Source organism: Monodon monoceros, unplaced genomic scaffold (assembly GCF_005190385.1).
Source record: "Monodon monoceros isolate NGI ecotype Baffin Bay Population unplaced genomic scaffold, NGI_Narwhal_1 Super_Scaffold_8, whole genome shotgun sequence".
NCBI lineage: Eukaryota > Metazoa > Chordata > Mammalia > Artiodactyla > Monodontidae > Monodon > Monodon monoceros.
Genome location: NW_021703785.1, coordinates 68,731,298 through 68,752,792, shown reverse-complemented (window position 1 = coordinate 68,752,792; position 21,495 = coordinate 68,731,298). Strand labels below are relative to the sequence as shown.

At 46.6% G+C, this 21,495-nt stretch overlaps 1 protein-coding gene and 1 long non-coding RNA gene across 2 annotated transcripts in view; one reads left to right on the top strand and one right to left on the bottom strand.

Moving 5' to 3' along the window:
- Window positions 1–6,697, bottom strand: part of SLC7A1 (solute carrier family 7 member 1) — a 68,721-nt gene extending 62,024 nt beyond the window's left edge. Inside the window, exon 1 of the mRNA XM_029209865.1 lies at window positions 6,500–6,697. The gene's annotated coding sequence lies outside the window, so the exon portion shown is untranslated. The remainder of the gene's footprint in view (window positions 1–6,499) is intronic.
- A 239-nt stretch (window positions 6,698–6,936) lies between these two features.
- The window catches only part of LOC114887977, a 51,422-nt gene continuing 36,863 nt past the window's right edge, over window positions 6,937–21,495 (top strand). Inside the window, exons 1-2 of the long non-coding RNA XR_003791663.1 lie at window positions 6,937–7,184; window positions 7,296–7,509. This is a non-coding gene — a long non-coding RNA (uncharacterized LOC114887977). The remainder of the gene's footprint in view (window positions 7,185–7,295; window positions 7,510–21,495) is intronic.

The window sequence follows — 21,495 nt, the reverse complement described above, 5'->3', positions numbered from 1 at the left end:
TTAGACCACAGTTCCATTGAAAGAGCCTATCCTGAAAACAAAAAAAAACGCAAGAAAACGAAAAACAAAAAACCAACTACCTACATGCATATGTAAAGGCCATTATTTGGACAACTGGAAGTTGAATATGGACTGTGGACTTGATGATGTCACAAATGTTAAATTTCCTGATTTTGATGTCGTACTGTGGTCACGTAAGAGAATGAATGTCCTTATTCTTAGGAAACACACTGAAGCATGCCGGGGTAAATAAAAGGACATGATGTCTTCCACTTAACTCTCAAATGGTTCAGGAAAAAATGCATCCGTGTGTGTAGATAGATTAACTGATTGACAGATAAACAGAAAGAAGGAATGAAATGTAAACAACCAGTGAATCTGAGAAAATTGAGGCACTCCTTGTAACCCCTGCAACTTCTCTTTAAGTTTGAAATGCTATCCACAAAAAGTTGAAAGAGCAAAGGAAGAAAGGAGAGAGGCAGGAAGGGACGGGCACGAGTTTCCCCACTCCACCTGCCAGCACCCACGGCCTCCCCATGGGGCCACGGCCACGGGGGCCCTGCCAGCACACGTCTCTCCAGCGTAGACGATGCCTGCTGCTACCCTGGCTCGGACAGCCCCCAGCCCCGGCTTCCTGAGGGCGTCAAGGAAGCACCTTCCAAGAAAGAAGACCCCTTCCCACCTTCCGACACTACAGAAGTCAGCAAAGTGAAGATCCTGGGAGAACGGCTACCGCCACTGGCCTTGAGAAGGAGGGAGAACCGAGAAGGGAGCCACTTTTCCCTACAAACCAGACGACCCCCTGCAAAGGGCCCTCCCCCCAGCAGCGGAGGAGAGGGAGCAGAGACAACCGATGGAGATCAGTGAGGCTGGGCTCCCGTGGCCCGGGCAGGAAGCCCCTCGTCCAGCCAGCTCCGGTGATGCCAATGTCAGACTACTGACCCAGGAGGAACACAGCCCAGCCTCTGTCACACTTCGGCACAGCTGTGTCAAGGACCCCAGAGCTCCAGCTGTGCCCGGAGCCCAGGGCTCAGAGAGGAAAGATCTGCGCTCAGAGGAACCGGGGCAGCTAGAGAGAAACAGCAGGCTGCCGCCCAGTGGTGGCACAGCCAGCTCCCGCGCCTCCAGAACTTACTTGGAACCAAGAGGCACGTGGCAGCCCGGCATCTCCAGGTCCGTACGTTAATCTCAGGGCCCGGCGTGGCCCCACGCACACGCGTGCCAGACCACGGTTCCCAGAGCGAGCAGCCGGAGCCCCAGGCACAGGCTGACGCCCACAGCCCAAAGCACGCTCGGTGTTAGGGCCCTGGAGCCAGGCCCCAGGTGCAAATCCTAGCTCTGCCACTTACGACCCACCCCTGTGCCCATTGGCAACTTGTGTCACTTCTCAGGGCCTCCATCGCCCCATCGGCCAAACAGCAGGACCAACCTCAGGGGGCGGCTGTGAGGATTAAATGACAACAAAGAAAGTGCGGAGCGAGCCCCACGGTGAGCACTAACAAGGGCTTGGAGTCTGGATCTTACTCAGCCCCAGGGCCTCTCCCTTCCTTCCTATTTGGTGTAAGAGACTTTGGTTAATGGTACTTGGTAGGCAGATAAGAAGATACAGAGGAAGAGAGCATTTCCAAGCCGACCTTAAAAGGTCACCCCCAGCATCTTCATGGGCAGGAAGACGACGGTGACAACAGTGTGATGAGACGCCGGTAAGACGTTTGCTCCCTTCCCCTCGCCGCTGCCCCCGTGATGGGGCCCCCATCCCACGCCAATGCACTGGGGCACCTACCTCAGCCCTCAAAGTAAGGGATGAAAAAAGGTGGGAAACAGACTTGGCCCCAGTTTTTAAACCCAAAGCGCTCAGGGTAATTTGGACCAAATGTCTGGGGTCAGGATGGACGAGGGCAGACACCCCCAAAACACAGAGACGCACACACTCACACGCACGTGCACACAGATACAGGCAGGCCACCCCTGAGGATGGGACCGTGAGCTCTGCTTCCCAGAGGCGTGAGGAGGGGACAAACCCAAGGCTGTGGATCTGAGACCTGCGGGGACTGGCCTCCCCAACACCCCGGTGCCACGCCACCCACTGCAAGGCAGACACAACTCCAAGGAGAAGGGACGACCTTTTGACACCTTGGCAAAATGGGAGGGCAAATAAAGTTGTTACAGATTTTCTTCTCCACGCCAAAATCAAAGAACTGTGCTTTGTTTCCAGTAAAACAGCTAACGTTTATACGAAGCACCTGGTATGCGCCAGAAGCTGTGTTAAGTGCGGAACCGGGATGATTGCCTCATTTAAATCCTCTCAGTCCTGTAAGGTAGGCACTAGAAGCCAATTATTATGCAGGCAATATGGAAAAGGATTCAAATGTGGCTCCGAGAAATATCTTAGAAAAGGCACTGATCCTGTAAGCGGAGCCCACTCCGGGGCAGGGGGGAGGCCCACGGCACCTCCTTCGTCCCCGCAGTGCGTGGCCCGTCAGGGAGAGCAGGGGGCCGCCCGGAGTCGGCACAGCGAGCGGGTCTCCGCGATGCGGGGCTCCCTGTGCGCCCAGCACGTGCGGAGAATCAGGACCCACTCCTCCGCACGTGGCAAAGTACTTGGCTGTTCTCACAGGCAAGAACCTTATCTGCATGGGTCTTCTGAAGAAAGCACTACGGCAGGAAGACAGAATGTTTCAGAAACAACTGCCTCCAGAGGGGAAAGGTGACTCAGGAAGAAGGGAGACAGTGTGGAAACACACGCTGTCCTACGGGACGAAGGACATTCTTTCTCCCTCCTCAGTATAAATCCGCCTCTTGGTAGCCTTTGAAGGCTGAACGGAGCTTGATTTCTGGTTGCCTTTATCAGAAGAGAAGGCTGGCAATGGAAAGAACTTATTTTGTGAAAGAGTCTAAATGGACTGACCTTTATTCTTTCAAAGAATATTCTGCACTTCATGTTTATTGGCTTCATCATTATGAGGCTGAGAGGGCGGGCTTCCCCAAGCTACAGGCAGGGCAAGAGCACATCTGCAGGGTTCCGACAGCCCAAAGGACATACTGGAGGCTGCACAGAGACGGCAGCAAACCTGCACCAAAGACGCCTCGGATGGCGCCGTTCCCGGCACTGGACCACCCGCCCCGGCTCCTAGAAGCAGCGTCTGCATTTCAGGGCGATGACCTCAGGCTGCACTGAAGCTGGCCTCTAACTCCACACAGCTCTACCCTCAGTTGACGTGGTTTGTCCACCAAATCTACCACCTGGCGGTCCCCAGTGCTAATGACAATAACCAGAGGAAAAGCCAAATGGAAGACTCGGGTGTGGCATGACGAGGGAACCTCGTGCCGGAATCTATCCCAACGTGCAGAGATGTCTCTCCTGCAGCCTGTGTCCCCTGGGTGAGCGAATCCTGACCGATGGGTGGAGCAAACAGCTTCAGCCGCTGCTCTGCCGAGGCCAAAGGCCTGAAGGAACGTCTTCGGAGCCAAATGAAGACAGCAGTCCACCAAATCCTCTTACCAACGTGCTGCCCGTCCTTCTAGCAGATTCACAGGTGGCAAATGCACTAACCCCCCCCCCATGATAAACTGGGACTTGCTTTGAACAAGTGCAGGGGTAGTTGCTGTCAAAGCTGCTTTGCAGTTGGGGGTGGGGACATGATTACAGAGAAAGAGAAGCCACTGAAGTTACCACGGGGCCCATAACCTGCCACCAAAGCTGCTACTCTTCTCTTGACTGGAACAGACCTAAAACCTTGGGCAGATACAACCTTGGCCTGGGGTCCAATGCCAGGGGCCTCCGGCCCAAGAAACCCCCGGCAGGCAGGCCTCCTGAAGGCCAGGAATGAAAGAGCAGGCGCGCCCCACGGCTGCAGACCCCAAGCGGGCCATGGGACAAACCCACGGCCAAGATGCCCACTGGAGGGCGCAGGGGAGATCAAGGAGGCCGCAGGCTTGCCGGGCAGAGGGGGAGGAGGCCCCAAGCCGCGGCGGCACATGGGCGCAACAAGGCAGCTCCGGCTCAGCCCCGGCCCATGAGGATGGAAGCGTCTGGAAAAAGCCGGTTGTGACTTTTACCGAGTCCTTCCCGACATGCTCTCCTCAGCCTTCCCCACCTCACTAGCACAGTGGCTCCGCTCTACATGGAACCTCAACCGGCCTTTCGCGCCTCACACGGAATCTTCCTTTAAAATCCACAGACAGAGCAAGGACACCAGCCTGCAGACGGAGCAGAACTCAATCAGCTCACATTCCTACAGTGTCCACCCCGACCAAGCTGCCACCATCTCTCTCTCTCACAGAAACGACATATGGACACACTCTCTTGTGCAGAAATAAGCTGGGCTTGGGTTTTTTTCCAGACTTAAGTTACCAGTCTCTGCTCTGGCCTCCCCCCTTCTGCGCCTGCCCGTCCCCCATCTCTTCTCCACCCAGGATCTGAAGTGGCCCTTCCACTCCCTGACAGCCACCCAGCACTCCCCGCTTCTCTGAGAGAAACAGCCTGCCGGCAACGGGAGCAGACAGGGGTGAGGGCCCCAGGCTGGAGAAGAGCACCACGGCCCACCCGTCCGCAGGTCCCACCTGGAGTGAGGACCCGGCCCCAGGTGGAAGGATGGCCATCTCAGAAGATGCCTGTGGCCCAGACACCTCCAGGGTCAGAGGAAAATGTTTCTCCCCATAACAAGGACACATTCATTCCTGTTTCAAATTCCTCTCTGGGATTAATAAACCAATACCTTCAAATATATAATTAATAATGTAAGGGATTAATTTAATAAGACATAATGCTGGGTCCTCCAACGTAATTACATATTTTTACTGGCCTGAGTAGACAAGAAACGACAGACTAGAACAGTCAGTAAACATGTGTTTAAGCCCATCAAAGAATGGAAGCCTCAACCCAATACAATTAACGTGTGTCCTAAAATGCAAGCTCCTCGAGGTCAGCAATCTCGTCTTTCAAGCCTTTCTTCCTTTAAAGCAAATAATTATATGCATGAGAGCACCCATGTGGTTCAATCCAGATTTAAACAACTGAGTACATTTCTGATCTCTATTAATTCTCGTCCTGTTTCTTTAGTCAAAACCCCTTTGGCACTCTTTAAATTTTACCTGTAATAATTAAACATGATCTTAATATGCTAAACCTTTAAAAACTATTTTAATCCATTGTTGATTTTGTCCCCTAAGTTTCTATTCTGACTGTGACTTAAACAAGACCTTTTTGTTTTAATCACAGAAGGGTGTGTGCATATAAAAATAATAATTTCCACTGAGATCAACTAAAAATATCAGGGGATATTTTTGTAGGTATCATGGTTTCCTATTATCGGAACCAAACCTAAGTGGCAAAAAACGTTAAGATGAATCCCGAGTAAATTATAATTCAAATGAAACACAATTAGGAAATTCAGCCAGAGGCCAAAACACAGTCCTGGTCACAGTTTTAAGAGCTCATTTAGGGAAATACACCTGGGATTGAGACCCTCACCCCCTCCTCTGTTTACAAATCTGGAGTAAAACCTACGCCAGGTTACTTCTACACGTGAGAGCCTGAGGGCGGGTACTGGGCAGTGTTCCGTTTCTTCCGGAAGGCACTTGTCTGGCTGTCCTAATCATACAAGTCAAGCACCACTCCTCTCGGTTCTCACAGCCACTGAAAAGGGGAAGGTAGTAGTACTACAGCGCCCTGCTGCCGTGTACACACTGGTCTTAGAATGACTGCGGGACCCGCCTGGCCCGGGAAGTTTCCTACTACGTAGAAAGGAACACACTGAGAATAGGTTGTCTCGGTGAAGCCGGAAGAACTGCCTCCTGCTCGAAACCATCTGGAAGCGTTGAGCACCGGCCTCTACGGGCCAGATTGGGTCACAAGGAAGCCCCCGGCGGGGGGGACTTCCCCGAAACAACTCCGGGGACCCGGAAGAGAGGTGGAGGCGGGCCAGGGAGTGTGCAGGGTTCCAGAGAGGAAGAGACGTGGGCGCCGCGGCCAGCTTGCGGGTGCGCGACGCCGTCCTCGGCCGGCCACCTGCCGCGGGACCACCCTCCGCCGCCCGGCGGGCTCTCCACCCGCGGCCGATAGCACGTCGTGGACCTCGCGGCGGGGCGGCGTGCTCCGCTCCGCGCCATGTAAGGGAAGGTCTCGGGACGCCTGCCGGGCCCAGTGCCCGCTCCCCGTCCCCACGCCCCCGCGACCACCCGCGCGTCCCGGCGCCCGGTGCCCCGCAGGGAGCGCTGGGCCAGCACCCCGGAGGCGCCAGGTCGCCCACGCTTCCTCACGGGGTGTTGCATCATGCACCACGCCGCGCCTTCAGCGAACCAAAATGGACTCCGTGGCGGAGACAGCCTCATGGGCACCGGCCGCGTACACCCCCGTCCGCCCTGCCCGCGCCCACCCGGAGGATGCCAGGGCTCCCCGCGCGGGCTCCGCGCCCCTCCCCGCGTCGCCGGGGTCAGCCCCCCAAGGTGACCCGGACCCGGGCAGCTGCCCCGGCGCCGGCGGAGGACGGGGACTCACCGGGCCGGCGGGTGGCGGGATGCAGGCAAGACCGCGGCTGGACTGACGGACGATCGACCAAGGCTCGGCGGGACTGACGGACGGTCGGGCGGAGGCGCGGCGCGCGGGGAGCCGGAGCGGGAGACTCGGGTAACGGACGCCGGGTGGCCGCGCGCCCCGCCGGCAGCTGACCTGCCGCTCACACCTGCCGGCGCTGAGTGAATGGAGCGTTGAGGGCGGGAGGGATCGGGAGCCGGTTTCATCAGCCGCGCCCCGCTCCCTGCGCCCGCCCCCAGCGCCCCGCCGTCCGGCCCGCTCGCCAGCGTCACCGCCTGGCACCAATGGCAGCACGGCGCGGCGGCGGCTCCGGGAGCGGGCGGCGGCGGGGGCGGGGCGGGGGGCGGGGCGCGGCGTCTTCGCGCGCCCCGCGCCCTAACCTGGGATTCCCCCGCGGGTGGGCGGCGCCTGCCGACGCGCTGGTGGTCGTCCCGCCTGCGTGCGGCCATCCCTCGGGCAGTGGGAGCCCGCCTGCATCCTCGGGTCCCCGCAGACCCCCGCGCGGGCCCGACTGGCGCGGCCGCCGGACTGTCCACCCGACCGCAGGCCCCGGCGAGCGGACCCCGGCGAGCGGACCCCGCCGAGCGGACCCCGCGCTCGCGGCCAGTTTGCCTCCCCCAAAATGAGAAGATTGGGGAGGGACTTCAAGGTTGGTTTTTTTTTTAAATTATGATAAACCTTCATTTCTTTGTCATTGGAATATTTTATTGCTGTTCCCTTACTTTCAACAAATAATGTATCCTCGCCCCTTGTCCGGAAGGGCCGGAAGCCTGAATCTGCCTGTGCCCCTGGCGGTAGGACGAGCACCTGGCCAGCGGGCCTGTCTCCGCGGCTACTTCCGGAGCTACTCTCCCCGAGATGGCAGAAACTAGCACCGGGTCCCACCGCGCTCACCTCACAGGCTCCCTCTTGGCGCCCAAAACCAAGCAGAAGCCACAGTCTATAGAGATCCAGTAACCTGTGACATGAGAGAGGTAAGTAGGTCATAGATTAACCCCGCCAGCCTCCTCTCTAACTTTGCAGGAAAACAGGAAAAACGATAGTACAGTGTCCACGGCCTTTGAGTCCTTTCCACGCTTCCTACCCAACCCCCCTCCCCCCGCAATGTCCTTGGTCAGTGATGGGGCCTCATTATCAGCCACAGGGTGCGATACTCTTGGAATTACACTAGCAATTTATAAAGCATATAACTGCAGGGTGCTACTAGCTTCAGAAGCGTTTTCGTGAACACATAGCAATGGGCTAGTATTTGCAAGGCACTTTGGAGTGTTTGGTATCATAATCAGTGACTACATACACGTTGTTTTAAAACAAAATTTCAGTTTCAACTGTTCATTGGTGAAAGGATGCTCTCAAGTTGCATTAAGGAGGTCTCCTGTGCTGGGGCTCTTCCTGAATCCCACACAGCCTCCTTAACCCGCTGACACTGCCATCATAGGATTTCACAGACGGAAGCCTGGTGTGATTCAAGGACCACCAGCTTTGCCTTTGCACTTGATCTGGATTTGAATCTGAATTCTACTCTTTCATTCCTTTATGGTTTTCCACAAGCTATTTCACTTCTGTTTGGAGCTTATAAACCTTTTATTCTTAGCAGAATATCCCTTAGTACTTGAAATATGATTGTGGGATTTTTTTTTTTTACTCTTGGCAGTATAAAATAGAACTTAATAGATTGTAGAGATGCTCTGCTCGGGCAACAAGCAGACGGATCATAGAGTTAGTATCTGTAAATTCTGAGAGCAAGTGTTCCAGGCCCTGATGGGTGTATGGGTAGAACTCAACCAAGACAATTGTCAGCACTGTGCTCCATTTAGCAGCCTCACCCAGCAGACTTCGTCTTCAGTAAAACTGTAGGAGACCCTCCATGACAAGGCCCGTGAGCAAGCAACTTGCTGGCAGAAAAGATTCAGTGCGAACCAGGGGAAGAATAATGATGCTCAAAGCCTGAGCAAAAAGTTAGGGGAAAATGTCGAAAAAACTCGCTGGATTTATAAATAAAGCGAAATCAGGCAGGTTAGGATCACACGCAGGTCCAGAGGGATCATGAGTGACAGGCCACCCTGATGAGACTCAAAGAACAGTGGATCCAAGATTCCAAAGACTGTTAAGGAAAGGAAATGCTAGAATTTAAGCCCTAGGAGCGCCATCCAGGGTGAAGGTGGACAGACCAAGTCCCGGGCCAGCACCGTTAGGCAGGATGCGGTCCAGAAAACGTAGAGAATCAGGGTCAGACAGATGTGGTTTTGGACTAAACTCTACCTCCTGCTAGCTGCTGGCCTAGGGGAATTGTGTTTGTCCTCTTTTAACAACATACTGTATGATGCCAACTTCTGGAAAAAGCTAAATTATGAAGACAATAAAAAGATCAGTGGTTGCCAGAGGCTTGTCGGGGGAAGAAGTGGGAGGGATGAATAAGTAGCGCACGGGGATGTTTAGGGCAGTGAAACTACTCTTAACGATACTGTAAGGGGGCTACACGTCATTATACGGTTGTCAAAAACTACAGAATGTCCAACACAGACAGTAAACCTTTATATTAACTACAGAATTTAGCTAATAATAATGTGTCCACATTGGCTTATCAGTCATAGCAAATGCACCACAACAATTCAAGATGTTAATAATAGGGAAGGGCTTCCCTGATGGCGCAGTGGTTGAGAGTCCACCTGCCGATGCAGGGGACACGGGTTCGTACCCCGGTCCGGGAAGATCCCACATGTTGGTTTCCCTCCCCCTCATCCCGTACTGGAGGACTCCTCTAGACACAGATCAGATGCCAGTGGCAACACTTCTGGATGGCTTTCATTTTAATAACAGGTGGCCATCCCCACTGCAAGCACTCTGGGACCCCAGGTCCGAAACCATCCTCTAGAGAAACATGGTATGCGTGCATCAATCCAGAGCCTAAGGATACATCATCAGAAGTGGTGTATTTCTTTTCTTTTCTTTTTTTTTTTTTTTTTTTTTTTTTTTGCGGTACACGGTCCTCTCGCTGTCGTGGCCTCTCCGGTTGCAGAGCACAGGCTCCGGATGCGCAGGCTCAGCGGCCATGGCTCACGGGCCCAGCCACTCCGCGGCATGCGGGATCTTCCTGGACCGGGGCACGAACCTGCGTGCCCTGCATCGGCAGGCGGACTTTCAACCACTGCGCCACCAGGGAAGCCCTAATTAATTGTTTCATTGCCTGTCTTCCCCCCGCTAGGCTGAAACTCCATAAAGGCAAAGCCCTTTTGTACCTGTGCACCGCTGTGTGCTAAGCAGAGTGCCTGCACAGAAGAGGCATTCACACATTAGTTAAATGATGAGTAACCGGCGGGGATTCCAGATGAGAAGCAGGGATTCTACATGAAGCAGTGATGGGAAGGATAAAGCCCCACTATCTTTTCTCAGCTCCTCCCCAACTGGCTACAGATTGGAAATCTTATTACCCTCAAAGACAGCTCCCCGTTTCATTGTCTCCTATCCTCCTCATTTCTCAGAGACAGATGCTATGAGATCATTGCAGTCTTTTGGAGATCCAGGTCCCCAATCCCATAATATAAGGCTCTATTCAGGAGAGGAGAGATATGAATACTTCCAAGGAAGTACTCTTGGGCACATCATTTTAGTTAATTATCATCATCTCATCAAACCATCACCTTATTGAATACTCCCAAAGATAAATCTTTGTGTTCTTATTAACCATTTCCCTAAAATAGTAGGAGACCAAGGGTAATCTGTCCCTGACTTCTTCCTTGGAGATTCGTGTTTCCACAAGTCACAGCCAACCATAGTTTTAAATGGTCAAAAACAGAAACAACGACTTCTCTGTGTTAGTCAAGAATCACTCAATTGCAGGTAATCCATACCTGATTCAAACAACTCTAGGAAATCTTTTAAATTTATTGTTACATAACTGTGAAGTTTAGGATTTGCCAGATGTACGTATGTCTGGAGCTAGGTTTTCAAAATATATCTCAATCTCTCTATCTCGCAGTTTTCCTGATGGCTGTATTCTTTGCCAAATCTCTCATTGGTAAAAGCAGTGGTTTTTGAAGTGCAGCGAAGAAGGAAACCCCTTCCAGCATCCATTTCAATCCTACAAAAGGACCACAATAGGCTCTGCTTGGGTCGCAAGCCCAAGCTTACATACCTCTCCCTGATTCCTGCAGAGTGGTGTTCTCTTGTGGGCTAGCCTGGGTCACATACCCACCTCTGTGGGGCAGGGGGACAGTGCAGAGAGGAGGTTGATTGGCAATTCCACTAGTATCACAGAAATAGAGGAAGAGGTAGTCCCCACAGGGAAGGAATGTGAGGAGACAAGAAAGAAACTGGTGTCCACTCTCTATTTCCACTCCCCTGCTCGTTCAGATGTCCCCCAGCCCATACTAGAGGCATCTGGACCACGTGTTTTTCGTGTGTTACCACCATCCAGCTCCAGCGACCACTCCAGGCACATCTGCCCTGTCTCTGAGGCACATATGCCCTTGAAATAGTGATTTCATTTCCTTTGGATAAATACCCAGAAGTGAAATTACTGGATCATATGGTAGCTCTGTTTTTGATTTCTTGAGGAATCTCCGTACCATTTTCCTTAGTGGCTATACCAATTTACATTCCCACCAACAGTGTACAAGTTTCTTTTCTTTGATAATAGCCATTCTGTGTCATTGCTTGCTCTTCTCTTGTAGACAGCATATAATTGGACTTTTTAAAATTCATTCTTCCAATTTCTACTTCTTAATTGGAATGTTTAATCCATTTACATATAACATAATTACTAGTAGGTTAGGGCTTTTGTATGTCATTTAAAATTTTCTTTATGTCATGTCTTTTTCCCTTTATTTCTTCGTTACTGCCTTCTTTTGTGTTAGGTAAAATTTCCTAGCATACCATTTAAATTATCTATTGTTTCTTTACTATATATTTTTGAGATTTTTTTTTATTGGGTGCCCTGGCAATTAAAATGAAATTGTAACTTAGAACAATCTAGCTTGGATTAATAGCAATTTAAATAGTCTGCTAAACTTTTGCTTCTTTATATTCCATTCCCTCCCTTTTCTTTATACTTTTATTGTCATACAAATTACATCTTTATACACCGTAAGCCCAACAAGATAGTTTTATAATTGTTGCTTTGTACAGTTGTCCTTAAATCCAAAAGAAGAAAAAAACTACAAATGAAGACACATTTGTACTATCTTTGTAAAACCCATGTATTGACCTTTTCTGGTGTTCTTCATTGTTCGTTTGGATTTTAGCTACTGTCCCATCATTTCAGCCTGGAAGACTGTTTAGTATTTCTTGTAGGTCAGGTCTGATATGATGAAGCCTCTCATTTTTTCGTCTCCTTCATTTTTGAAGGACAGATTTCCTAGATGTAGGATCTTAGTTGACAGTGTATTTCTTTTAGTACTTTGAATATGTCATCCCACTGCCTGCTGGCAACCATGGTTTTTAATGAGAAGTTAGTTGTTAACCTCATTGAGACCCCTTGTGCAGAATGAGTTTGCTTCCCTCTTGCTGCTTTCATCAGTCTCTCCTTTTCTTTGGCTTTTTAGCAATTTGATTATGATGTATTTGGTGTAGATCTCTTTAAAATGATCTACTTGGAGTTCATTGAGCTTCCTTGGTGAGCAGATTGTTTTTCATCACTTAGGAAGTTTTGGGCCATTGTTTCTTCAAATATTCTTTTTTCTCCTTTCTTTTCTTTCTTTCTTGGACTCCCCTTATGTGTATGCTGGATGGTGTCCCACAGGTTTCTGAGGCTCTGTTTATTATTCTTTATTCTCTTTCTGTTCTTCAGACTGGATAATCTTGATTAGTCTATTGGTTGTTTTGTCTGCCTGTTCAGATCTTCTGTTGAGCCCCTCTAGTGAAGTTTTCATTACAGTTTTTACACTTTTCGACTCCAGAATTTTCATTTAAAAAATAATTTATATCTCTTTATTGACATATTCTATTTTGTGAGATGTCATTCTCATACTTTAGTTCTTTCAACATGGTTTCCTACATGATGGATGACTTTAAGTCTTCATCTAGTAAATCTAACATGTGCCCTTTCTCGTGCACAGTTTCTTTTGTGTGCTTTTTTTCTCTTGTGAAAAGATATTCTTCCTGGGTTTTGTTGTTTGTTTTTTTTTTAATGTCTTGTGATTTTTTGCTGAAAACTGTACATTCTAGATAAATAATGTGCCCATCCTAGTAATAAGATTCTCTCCTTCCGAAGGTTTTTTGCTGTTGTTCTTGCTGTTTTCTGTTTATTTGTTCAGTGACTTTCCTAGACAAATTTTATAAAGTCTGTATTCTTTGTCATGTATAGCCGCTGAAATCTCTGCTACTTACCTTAGTGTTCAGCGAATGATTGCACTAAGATTTCCTTATATGTCTTGAACCAATAAGTCTCTCGTCCTTTCTCTGGGGCTTCTGTGTGCGTGTTGGGGCATGCTTGCCAAGTTCCCACAGGTAGCTTACAGCTCTGCATTAGCCTACACTTCTTGCTTGTGCAGACCCTCAAGGTCAGCCAGAATTGAGAGCTTAGGGTCTTCTCAGTTGTTTCTTAGGCATAGACACAGCTCTAGGTATGCACACAGCCCTGTGTGTGTGCTTGTGGTCTTCTAGATTCCCAGGAATATATAGAAACTTTTGAAAGCACCCTATGGATATCACGTGTCCAGTGTTTCCTTTTAAGTTTTTTTTCATAGCCTTTTGTTAGCCTCAACTTGTAACGCTTCCTTAAGCAACTGCAGTGTTAATTAATGCTGATTGTTTTGACACATACCCTGTCAGTAGGGCTGTTCTCACAGAGGGAGTTCTAAGTCACATCAAAGAAAGAGATGCCCTGAAAATGGAACTTTTCAGCAGGCTGTCAGGCAGGTCAAATATTGACAGTTCTTTGGGAACGGCCCTTTTGGGAGCTCTGCACTCATTCTGCCCCCTCTAGCGGCTGCTAGGCTGCTAGCGCTCAGGCATATTCTCTTTGATCTTCAAGGTTACTGAGAGGGAAAGCATCATCTCTGCAAAGCTTGGCAGTGTCTCTTGATTGATGAATGTTACTAGACTAAAATTAGGACTTCTGTCTATCAAAGACACCACTAGGAAAATGAAAATGGAAGCCAAAGAGTGGAAGATGGTATTTGTAATACATATGACGGACAAAGAATTGTCACAAATCTGTAAGAGCAGGTTAGACACAGCTGAATTTTTTTAAAAAATTGTGAACAGAAGGAATTATTTGGGACACCATCTAAAAAGACAGAGATGCAAAATATAAAACCGAAAATAAGGAAGTAAGAGTAATAAGTCCTAACTTATACAAAGAGACAATTTTCAAAGATATGTGACTAGGATATTTTCAGAAATATTGCTAAGATTTAAATTCTAAAATATCAGACTCCAAATGAACTTCAAGTAAGGGAAAAAGTCCATGAAAGACAAAAGACCTTAAAAGCATCCAAGAAAAAAAGATATTACCTATGAAGAAATGGCAATGAGAGTAAAATCTTATTTTTCAGTGACCATGATATCAGAGCCAGTGAATTATTTTCAATGTGCTCAGAGACACTGAAGTTACCCACAGTTCTCTACCCACTGACACCATCTTTAAGAACAAAAGTTAAATAAAAACATTTTCTGACTTAATAACTAAGAACGTTTTTCTCTAAAAGACACTCATTAAAGGAAATACTAAAAATATGTGGAAAAAATACCTCAGGTGGAATGTCTGAGGGACAAGAAGAAATGGTGAGCAAAGATATTGCTAAATATAGATACAGATGGTATAAGGTAAATAAAGTAGCGTCTAACTTAGGGGTAGGGATAATAGAGTAGAACTAAAATAGTGAACAACTGGATGTGTGGTCAGATTTGAATGGTGCTTCGTGATTAAGAGATGCTAAATCCAGATTTCTTTGGTTTGAATTCTGACTTTGGTACTAATTATCTGGTGGTACCTATTGCCTTGCTTTAGGCAAGTTAATTAACACCTCTGTATGTCTATTTACTTCTCTTAATATGAGGATAGTAATAGTATCACTCATAGGGTTACTGGGATGCTTAAATTAGTTAATATATGTGAACCACTTAGAACAGTGCTTGATACATGGCAAGTGCTTTATAAGTGTGAGCTATGATCATCAATAAAGCATTCTCAGGTCCTTGTGTTGCCAGGTGAAATACAGAATCATGGTGAGAGACTTCATCAAACTTCTTTTGACAGCAGTGATTGAGAAAATAAAAATACTATTAGCAAGTTCATTTTCATTGACTCATAAACTTTGTAGCACACTAACTTAAACTACATAGACTTTTCAAAAATCTATTTATTGATCTACACGATAATTCCAAGAAGTAAAAACCCGACAGGTTGTGGCAGACACCGCTAGCGGCCTTCGTGATGTTCAGCCTGCCTTTCTCACACACACAACACTGGTTTCCTGTAGAGTGTGAATGTGTCCAGCTAAGACACTGACTCTCCCAGATGTCTTTACAATTATATGGCCATAGCCCCTAGTTCAGATCGTTGAGATTTAAGTGAAAGTCATTGGGTTGGATTTCTGGAAAGGCCATGTCATGCCTTATGCCTTTAAAGCTAACGTGCCTTGAACCAATGTGTTTCCATCCTTTCGCTCTGTGTGTGTGCTCCTCATGCCTTCAAAGCTCCCATAAGAACTTGACAACTCTGCCTTAGCTCTCACTTCTTATTTGTACATAGCCTGAAGGTCAGCCAGAGGTGAAAACTTACAGCCTTCTCAGGTTTTCCTGGGCATGTGCACAACCCTTGGCATGAACACAGCCCTGCACATGCATGTGGCCTTTTAGATTCCCAGGAACGTACAGGAGATTTCAAATGTCCCTTGTGAACTTTTTTCCAAATAATCTGTTTACTCAGAGAGAATTCACTATAACTTTCTGGGAATTTAAAAGTGGACTTTGACAGATTGTTTCCTAAAATCGGCCAAGAAGAACAATAAAGTGGAATTTTCTATGTCATCAAAATGACAGTAATGATAATAGGGTGGCATTATTCAGAAATATATAGCATGATGGGAAAAGAAGTCCATAAATAGACACAACACACATGCACACACTTTGCGTATGATATAGGCTGCACTTTAAATTAGTAGGGAAAGGATGAATTATTCCATAAATAGGTTGGAATGATTGGCAGTTCATTTAGGAGAATAATAGATCTTTATGTCATTCCTTACACAGGAATAAATTCCAAATGGTTTAAAGATATAGATAGACAGATAGATAAATGTGTTAATAATCTTAACGTGAGGAAGGATTTTCTTTGGGACAAAGGAAAACGAGAAAACAAAGGCAAATCTTGACAAATTTGACTATCGACGAGTTAAATACGTCCTCATAGTGAAAGTCCCCACAAATAAAAGTAAAGGCAAACAACAGGCTGATTGACAGTTCTTATCAAATATGTAACAGAAAATGAAAAAACTAAATAATGGGATCCTGTTTTTAACCAATTAAATTGGCAAAAGAGAAAAAGCTTTTAGGAGGTTGATCGTATACCATGTTAATGTGGATGTGAAGACACAGTCATACTCACCTTCGCTGTTAGTAAGAGTACAAAGTGGTAGAGCTGTTTTGGGAGAGGCAATTTGACAGGTTCTAACAGAATTTTAAATGTGCGTCACTCAAATACAATATTTTCACCTCTAGGAATCTGTACTGCAGAATATTCACACGCTCCCAAAGGGGTGTTTGTGTGAGGCTGTTCACTGCCCTATTTTTTGTGGCAGAACTAGGAACTTGAATGCCCTTCACTCCTCTGTGTGTGTGTGTGGGGGTGTGTGTGTATATGTGTGTGGGGTGTGTGTGTGTATATGTGTGTGGGGTGTGTGAGTGTATGGGTGTGGGTATGTGTATATGTGTGTGGGGTGTGTGTATGTGTGTGGGGGGGTGTGTATGTGTGTGGGGGTGTGTGTGTCGGCAGTGTGTGTGTGTCAAAAGAGGGAAGGGGGTTACAGAGAGAAAAAGAGTCTACAGTAAAGATTCAAATTACTTCACAATTATTTTGGATGGTGAACTTCTTTCTTTAACTGTTTTTGGTGACCCAGAGTGATGACAGGACAGCTTGGCTTTGTGGGTAAATATACCACAAGAGGGACTTTAATGTTTCATAACATATGCTTCTGTATTGTTTACGTTTTTCAAGTGATTTTTTAAAATAACAGAAAAGAAAAAAGCAAGCTACAGAGCTATGTACTATGCTCCAGTTAGGGTTGAGGAACTCCACAGAAACAGCTCTGTGTTTGTTTATATGTCATAGACGTCTGATACAGGTGCACACTCAACTGTTAACAGCTGAGTGAAAGGGAGGCAGGGAGAGGGCGGATGGGGGGCTTTTACGTTCAATACGCTTCCGTTCTGTTTGATGTTTTTACAAGTTTGTTTTCTGCTCTTGAAATTTAAAAAAAATGAACAAATAAATAAAACATGTCAATAAAGGGAAGGGGAAAGAAAGCCAGTTGCTTTCCAGCAGAAGGAAAGAAGGAAGGAAGGAAGAGGTGGTGTTTTCAAGACTGGGGAAGCGCGAGGAGACAGGAGTGACTCAGAGGCGAGAGAGGACATGGGTCAGCCATGCTGTGACGTCCCGGGGGGGGGCAGGGAGGGGACGCGCCACATGCATGGTGTACACCTCCCTGCAGTGGGGGAGAGACGCAGGGGACCGGGAGGGAGAAGAAAGAGAGATTTTGAGCTTGACCGTCTGTGTGAAGGGAGACAAAAGGAGGGGTCCAGCCAGAAGAGCAGGGACCAAAGCGCATCCTGAATAAATACCAGAGGGCACGGCCGTGTTCTCATTTTTAGACATGTGCTCCTCAGCTTTATCAGCAATTGTATTTCTGTGAAAACCAAAACCGTTTTCTTCAGTTAGAAACATGTCTTTTAAACCATGGCCATAGGCCGCCTGTGCCTTAGCTAAGGTGATTCATAATGAAGGACCCTTCAAAGCAATTGGCTGTCTTATCTCTATCGTCTTGTATTTCTGCAGCAGGACTTGGGAATTAGCTTTCACCATAGAAGGGAGTGAATAGTATTAGAGAAGAGAAAATTGTATATGTGACAAATGCACGTGGGATAATAATACGATTTGAATTGAAGGAAGACTGGCCTGAGAAAATGCACAGGAAGCATGCTGTTTGTGTAAAATGTCCCTAAAACCCAGGCAGAATCTCTAGCGCTTGTGGGTGTGATGCATAAAGAAACCTTCAGGGTGCAGGCTGAGTTAAAACCAGCTAAACTGAGATGAATTTGTGTTGTGGGAGAGAAACATAATGTACAAGGGACTTAAGAACCACCAAAGCTCTTGCTGAAGGAGACACCTATGGTATCTCTTGTTGTGTTCTGCTTCTTATTCCCTTTGAGCAAGAATAAAATTACTGTATTTTTTGCTCTTCAAAAATCTTCTCTGGGCTTCCCTGGCGGCGCAGTGGTTGAGAGTCCGCCTGCCGATGCAGGGGACGCGGGTTCGTGCCCCGGTCCGGGAAGATCCCACATGCTGCAGAGCGGCTGGGCCCGTGAGCCATGGCCGCTGAGCCTGCGCGTCCGGAGCCTGTGCTCCGCAGCGGGAGAGGCCACAACAGTGAGAGGCCCGCGTACCGCGAAAAAATCTTCTCTGCTTGCTGTTTCTCTGGTGCGATTGGCCAGCATATTCTGATCCACAGAAAGAGGAAGGCAGTGGGGCCACTCCTTCCCCTCCCACTGCACGGGGAAGGACTATTGAAAGCGTGCAACGCGAGGATGTAAAACTCACTAAGCTACATATATCAATAGTTTCTGGAAAGTGTGTGTGTGACGGTAGCTTCTCATGTAGCTGGCTTTTTTCCAAAGCCATGCACCTCGGGGGGTCATTCTGTTCTCAAAGCTTGTCACGTGTCCAACCGCAAACAGGGCTAACTTGATTCTCAAAGAAAAGTGGACAATTTGAGGTTTTAAGATAGGGAAAGCTAAAAAATAAAACCCATGAGAAGAAGTCTGTGAGATGCCATTAAATAGACCTGGACGCTAGTGCCCACCAAGCACCAAGTATTTGAGAGGCAGTCCTATAACCACCCAATATAATGGTCTGGATAAGAATGAGATCGTATTGCCAGAAATTTTAGGGTCATAGCAGATCATCTTGCCTCTTAAAAGGTGAACTTTCGTGAAGAATTTTGCATCCAACGGATGGCATGGAGCTGAGAACTGTCCTACCAAAGGGTCATCACAGTTCACTCTGGGGTTTTGACACGTCCTCTGTCTCTCGAGGCTGCGGGAATTGCTGACGTCCAGTCCAGCTTCCAAACACTGAACTTCCAGGACGAACTTGATCTTGTTCGTGAACCCGAGGGTAGCAAATTAACACAACATAATTTTATTCAGCAGAGTTGCAGGAGTTAAAACAAGCAGAACTGGCAAAGATTCAGATGAAGAAGCGTTCCTGTGTTCGCTGGTAGGTGTGTGAGTTGCTACGACTCGTTTTGGCAAGCAGTCTGGCAATGCTTATGCCTCAATTAACTCATCTCTCCCCAGCAGTGAAGAAGCAAGGCTCCAAAGGGGGCAGAGGCAGAAAGCAATTTTCTCTCCCCTCCTTTATGGTTTCTTCCTTGTTCCCAGCTAAAGTCTCCAGCAGCTTACATAACCTTTTCTGTTGCTTTTAGATTAAAAAAAAAAAAAACCTCTGGTCACTTCTGTTCACAACATTGAAAGTGTCCAGCCCTGTGTAGAAGTCAGAACCGTGGATTTTACGTCAATCTTTTCCCTGGGCCTGGCCTGGTGGCGGCTTCTCAGCTGCTTCCCTACATGGCTCCACGCCTGCAACCTGGCCCAGATTTCTGACCCCGCCAGGAAGGACAGGAAAGGGGTAGGGTTCATGGACATTGAGCTCACGGCCAACAGCACTGTAACTCATGCCTGAACAAAGCTTCTCTGATACATGTGTTTTCAGTGTAGGGCACAGCAAATTTGCAAGTACAGAATCATGAACAGTGATTCTAGTTCCATCATAAACAAATTCTTCTCAGATCATGCTCTTCCAAAACGTCATCAGTTTCTTACTGGGAATCTGATTTTATAGGAGCATATGCCAGAAATCTACTGCAAATATCATACTGAATGATGAAAAATTAGAAGCATTATTATTAAAGGAGCAAGAAAAGGCTCCCGTCCCATTCATTGTGCTGGAGATCTTTAGTCAGAGTGATAAGAAAAAGAAAAAAGATATGAATACTGGGAAGGAAAGACAAAAATGTCTTTGATTTAGGATGATGCAATTATTCGTCCATAAAATCCAAGAGAATAAATTAAGACCTAGTTAACCAATAAGAGTGCATCAGGGTGGACAGGTATAAAATCACATATGAAAAGTAATAGCTTCCCTATATGCCAACCAAAAGCAATTAGGAAATATAATTGAAAAAACTAATTCCATTCATAACACCAACAAAATCTCCTAGGAACAAACCCAACAAGAGAAATGTAACACTTATGAGGACAAAAAAAATAAGGCTTATTAAAGGACAAAAAAGAACCTGAAAAAATGGAGAATTAACCATATTCCTAGTTCAGATAAGTCAACATTTTTTAAAATGTCTGTTCCCAAATTAAACTGTATATTTGTTGCAATACCAGTCAAAACTCCTTTCCCCAACCCAAATCTTACAACCCATGTCAAATGGTTTCAAAACTTCATCTAAAATTTTTGAGAGTATGCACCAGACCAGGAAAGCCTGCTTTGAAATAGGAGGCCAATGAGGGTATCAAAGTACGTTATAAGTTATAGTAATTTAAAAATGTAACTTAAAGGGAAGGAATAAACAGATCAATAGAACATAATATATAGAGTCCACAAACAGACCTATGTATATATAGGAATTTAGTAAATAACAAAAGTTATACTTTGGACCAGTCAGTAAAAAATTTACTAAATGATGTTGGAAAATAAATGATGCAAAAAGGTCTTTGCAACATATAATAAAAGACAGGGGTGAATAGACAGAATATACAAGTAATTCTTAGAAACCAGTAATGCAAAGTGCAAAAGAAAAGTGGGCAAAGGACGTGAAAAGACATTTCAGAGGAAATCATACCAATGACCAGCAACTAAATGAAGAGATCCTCAATTTCAATAGCAATCAGAGAAATGCAAATTAAACAGGATTGAGACATCGTCTCCAGCAGTCAGTTTGGCAAAATTGAAGAGACTGATAATAGCAAGTGTTGATGAAGAAGTGGAGAAATGGTATTTTCCTGCCTTAAAGGTGGCTCAGCTCTTTTGGAGAGCAACATGGCAGCATGAATTAAAATGTTAAATATACATAGTTGCTGAGCCAAAAATGCCTTTCTAGGTATCTAGTATAGAGACATACTCTCACATATGCTCAAAGAGATACTGATGGTAACAGTGAAAAATTGGAAACCAGCTTAAGTGTTTGTTAAAAGCAGAATGGTTAAATAATCTATCATACTTTGATGCTCTGGATCATTGTAGCAATTTTTAAGGAAACCTAAATCAATATATACCAGCGTTAAAATATCTCAGACATACATCGTCAAGTAAAAAAAGCATGTTGCCGAAAATACATGCAGTGCTATGTAATATATGTTAAATAAAAAATCTGCACAAACTGTTCGTTTCTATCTTTAGCTACATAGGTATGTATGTAAACACATGGAAAAATGTCTGTAAGCACAGATGCCAAATTAATAGGCAGATGCTACCTCTAAAGAGGTGAATGGGATTAAAAGTGGTCATCAAAGAGACTCTTGCTTTGTTTTTTAATTTTTAAAAATTTCGTTTGTGGTAAAAAAAAAAAAAAACCCCACATAACATAAAGTTCAGCATCTTAATCGTTTTCAAGTATACAGTTCGTTAGTGTTAAGTATATTCACATTGTTGGGTAACAGATCACCAGACCTTTAGCTTGCAAAACTGAAACTCTGTACCCATTAAACAACTGCCCATTTCCCTCTGCACT